The following is a 5,451-nucleotide window of genomic DNA, read 5'->3' on the forward strand; positions in this document are numbered from 1 at the left end:
ATTTGCTGATAAGAGGGACAACGCCATATCGATGGACAGTTGATGCTATGGCTCAGTAATTCGTGTGGCCCATCCAATGAGTGGATCTGGCAGATTTTCACTTGCATGATTGTTATAACGTGTCCCAGCTTCTGCATGGATTGGATGGTGTACACATGGGACCTGTTGGCAGAAAAGAAATAGATGTGCCTGAACTTTCACGACTTTACGCACCGTCACCTTATGTAACCGTTTTCCTTTTTGCTTTTTGTTTTATTTTATTGTCTGAGGTATCCGGTGGAACATTTATTTTCTATATATATATTTATATATTTATATGCCATGTGAGGAAGGTGCAGATTTTTTATGATTAAACCCGTATCTCAAGGTGTAGATTTTTTGAGAGAATATTTCAAAAAACTGCCTAATTATTATGGAATTTACATTAGGTACCTTTAAAAAAAGTAATAAATAAATAAATTAAAAATACCTCCTACCACCTTCCGTAAGGAAGCGGATTGCCTCCAGCCCCCGCTGGACAAAATTCTTCCAGACATAGGCTATTTGGAGCCCACCGTGATATACACATTTTATCCATGCTTTTTCATTCATCTTTCCAGATTACTTTACGGTATCAGCTCAAAAATGAGGTAGATACGAAGCTCAAGTAAATCACAACACATGAAGCGGTGATGATAATAACACCCACAGTTGAAACCTTCTTAAGGGCCATCGTGATATTTATTTGCTATCCAAAGAAGTTTTTAAATATAGAACTAGAGGATAGGACAACACAAATATCAGCTTCATCCGAAACTTCTGCAGCTCCAAAGAAATTTTTAATGGTGTGCAATCTATCCCTGCCGTGTGGTCCACTTGAGCCTTGGATCTACCTTATTTTTGGATTTTACCCTAAAATGATCTGGAAAAAAATGGATGGATGGTGTGGATAAAACTCATACATCATAGTGGGCCCCACAGAGCTCTGCCTTAACGTCCAGGCGGGGACGGGACACAATCCCCTTCCCTTCCGTAACGGCGGCAGTGAGAGTAAATGGCGGGGATTTTTTGTCCAAGGGTAGAAGATCGATCCATTCATAAATTCATTGTGATTTTTTCATCACATAGTGCCCTACGCATGATCCACCTAGATAACGGGTACTCTTACAAATTATGGTGCTTGTTGCAAATGTAGCATGACTTAGAAATCACAATGATCAGGAATTAGAGGAGACCCTTTGTCCAAAATGTGGGTCCCGCTACAAATCTGAATTTCTATTATTTAGTAATTATGTAACTTGTGTTTGCAAATCTTTCTTTGGTCCCACCACAAATCCAACTTCATGTACTTTCACGATAGGGAGGCATTATTTGCACTAGGGCTATAGGGGTAAAGCACCTGCCTGCATACATAGGAGAATAGGTGAGAAAGAAAACACAGAGGTATGGAGGGAATGGACGAGCTACACACCACATGGGAGAAAGAGGAATGTTTTTAACAAGGGCGATTCACCTCTACTTTTACTAGTGCCATGGCTCGCTCAAGTTTTAGATTTGCTTTATTTTTGGGCTAATGATAGAGCTTGAGGCCACACATGTATAGAGTGAAGATAACGGCTTATTTAAGTAAGCTTGATTGAAGATTAACGGATTAACCAGCGAATAAGGCTTCATTCCTAGCACATGGTTTTCCCCTTAAGCTAATTTTGTAATCCCACAAAGCACTTATTCTTTTGTAGTTTATATTACTTTATTTCACATAATTATCACGTTCGCTATGTGCACATAGTTATATGCACTTATGATTATAGTTGTTGAGGTTCCTGCCTATTGTCAACTGGAGAAACTGGCTTGAATTCAATCGTTCTCCTGCATTACTAGCTAGGTCTTTTTCAGTTATTGTGGGAGAATCATTTAAGCTTTTTTTTTTTTAGACATTAAGGTGAGTGTATGCCAACATAATTTTTGTTGAAAAAAAAAAAAGAAAAAAAAGAATATACAAGGATTCGGGCAAGCAACATAAAAGAGAATGGGTCGCACCAATCATATGATCTCAATACATTCCCCCCGCACAAAAAATAAAATAAAATAAAACCTAAATACAAAACTAATATACACATCACTAAGCCTCGAGCCACCGTTCACTATTCAGAATTTTTTCAAAGAGCGGGACCTTCTCAACATCTCCAAACCTACATTGTCAAGGGCCACCAAGCTTTAAATTTCTCGTGGGAGCTCCTCTCTATTAATTGTGAAGAAGCAATTTGGACTCCCACCACTTACACTTCTAGCTAGGCCATCAGTCATTGAGTTGCCTTGCTTCAAGGTGTGGGAGATCATGACTCCCACCACTTGCAATTCTAGCTAGGCCACCAGTCATTGAGTTGCCTTGCCTCAAGGTGTGGGAGATCATGAAGCTGACAACCGACCTCAAGCAAACAATAGGCCTCTCCTGATGCCATACTTTCCAGGGAACTGGAGTAAGATTAGAGATGGCATCGGAGATAATTCACGAGCTCAACTCCGCAATGACATTGCTTAAGCCATTTTTTTTTTTTTTTCTTTTTTTTGAAAGAAGGTGGAACAGAGCCACCAAAATATTATTAATAGCAAAAGATGTACATCCTTTCCGGCAGGCCCCAACAAAAAGAAATTGGGTCTCGCCTATCATATACCAACGCATCCACATGGCAATGGACAAACAACACTAGAAGGCGAGCCTATTGGAAACGGTGGTGGATTTGTGCAAATCCAAAACCGTGTGAGAATCGTATGAGCTAGCTGTGAGTTTAGATTTTTTTTTTTTTCTTCTAAGTTTAGATTGCTAGCTAGCTGTGTTATAAATATTAGATTTCTTTCATGGATTTTTTCTATCTTTAGCTGCCCCTAGGAAGCATCTAGATGGGATTTTTTTTGTCATTTCACATAAGGAGAAAAGCCTATAAATGGCACCAGTGTAATCGTTTCTAGGTATTCAAAAGTTCAGCAGTTCAAGGCTCTTTCTCTTTCAGTTTTTATTTTCCCGTTTTATGGTAGCTATAGCCACTCGTCAACAAGAAGTAGAGTTTTAGAACCCAACAAACTGGTATCAGAGCCTTCAAGTGTGGTGGGCCCATAACCCATAGGTCCCTCTCTAGAAGAAGTTTCCGGCAATTTTTCAGCCAAAACAGAACTTTTTTTCAGAAAAAGCTGTCCAAGAAAAACATAGATTGCAAGGAAAAAAAAAATCTATTTTCAAAAAATCTGATTGCAAAAAGCCAAGAATCTGTCCAAGAATCTACTGTTTCAGCCAAAAAAAAAAAAAAACAGATTTCAGAATTTAAATTTCAGCCTTTTTTTTTTTTTTTTTTTTTTTTTTTCTAGCTAAAAAAAATCTGTTTTAAAAAATAATTAGATTTCTATTTCATCCCTCTCCCTTCATTTAAAATAATAATAATAATAAAAATCAGCCATTTCTTTTTTTAGAAAATAGAAAAAGATGGCCAGCACTATCCAGCCGCAGGTTCCTAAGTTGTCAAAGGACAACTATGAAAAATGGTGAATCCAAATGAAGGCGTTGTTCAGGTCATAAGAACTATGGAAGATCATCACTGATGGGTATGTAGAACCTACTATGGAGGAAGAAACCGCCTTCACCAATGAAGAAAAGACCGCTCTCAAAAATCAAAGGAAGAGAGATAATAAAGCTTTGTTTCTTCTCTATCAATGGTTGGATGAATCAACCTTTGAAAAGATTGCCAAAGCAATATCAAGCAAGCAAGCATGGGATACCCTTGGCACCATCTTCAAGCATGTAGATCAAGTGAAACGGGTTCACCTTCAAACATTAAGAGTCGAGTTCGAAGCGACTCACATGAAGAAAGGTGAGAATATTACTGATTATTTTTCGCGATTGCTTGTAACTGTCAATAATATAAAAAGAAATTGTGAGAAGATTGAAGATGTCCGAGTTATTGAAAAGATACTTCGATCCTTCACAATCAAGTTTGAGCATGTAGTTGTGGTAATCGAATAATTAAAAGATATTGAAAAACTCTCCATTGAGGAGTTGATGGGGTCGTTGCAAGTTCATGAGCAACGAATACACAAGAATGTCAGTTCCATGCCGATGGAACAAGCTTTGAAGTCAAGATTGACTCTGAATGATAATGATGGTGGACATGGAGTTCACAACGTGGTGGATGTATTGCTAGCAATTGCGCAAGAGGCAGAGGGCGCGGATACCAACAAAGTCATGGTCAAAACCAGCAGTGCGGATACCAACAAAGCCATGGCCAAAACCAGTAGAAAAATACCAATTTCCATGGAAGAGGAAATGGTAGATGCAGATTTATACATGGACGGGGAAGTATAGAGAACATCCAATGCTATAATTGCAACAAGCTTGGCCACTATGCATCTAATTATTGGAGTAAGCCGATGAAGCAAGATGAGCCATCCAACTATGCCGAAGCATCAGGCCATGAATGAGAAAGCTCCACACTTCTCCTTGCACAAGAGAAAGCCAATGATCAGCAGGATGTATGGTATCTCGATACGGGTGTAAGCAATCACATGTGCGGTGACAAGAAACTCTTTGTGGAACTCACAAAAGGAGTTCATGGCAATATAACGTTTAGAGACTCATAAAAAACGCCTGTGAAAGATAAAGGCAAAATTAAAATCTTTTAGGAGAATGATGTTCCAAAATATATCTCTAATGTATAATACATGCCCAACATGAAAAGTAATATACTGAGTCTCGAACAACTCCTCGAAAAAGGGTATGTCATACACATGGAGAACTCTTCTCTTTCCATAAGAGATATACTTAGACGTTTGATTGTAAAACTCCAGATGGTGAAGAATCATATGTTTTCTCTCCATATAAACATAATGCTTGAGAAGTGGTTTTATGGAAAAGCAAAGAATGATTCTTGGATGTGGCATCTTCGCTTTGGCCATTTAAATTTCAATGGCCTGAAACTTCTGTTCTCATCAAGCATGATACATGGCTTGCCTGCTATTAAAGCTCCAGAACATATGTGTGAGATGTGCACACTTGAGAAGCAACAACGGAACTCCTTTTTCGAGTGGAGTATCCCGAAGAGCAAGAGAACCGTTGCAGTTGGTTCACACTGACATCCGTGGACCATTAAAGCCAATCTCTCTTGGAGGTAATAAATATTTTATTACGTTCATTGACGATTTTAGTAAAAAATTGTGGGTGTATGTAATCGAAGAAAAATCCGCTATTTTTACTATTTTTAAAAATTTTAAGGCCGTTGTTGAAAAAGAAAGTGGTATTAAAATCAAAACCCTTAAATCTGACAGAGGTGAGGAGTACACCTCAAATATTTTTCGAGAATATTACAGAGAATATGACATTAAGCAACAACACACTACAGCATACACGCCACAATAAAATGAAAATGTGGAATAGAAGAACTGCACCATCCTTGACATGACGAGGCCCATGCTGAAGGAGAAAAG

The sequence above is a fragment of the Magnolia sinica genome, chromosome 4 (assembly GCF_029962835.1).
Source record: "Magnolia sinica isolate HGM2019 chromosome 4, MsV1, whole genome shotgun sequence".
Lineage (NCBI taxonomy): Eukaryota > Viridiplantae > Streptophyta > Magnoliopsida > Magnoliales > Magnoliaceae > Magnolia > Magnolia sinica.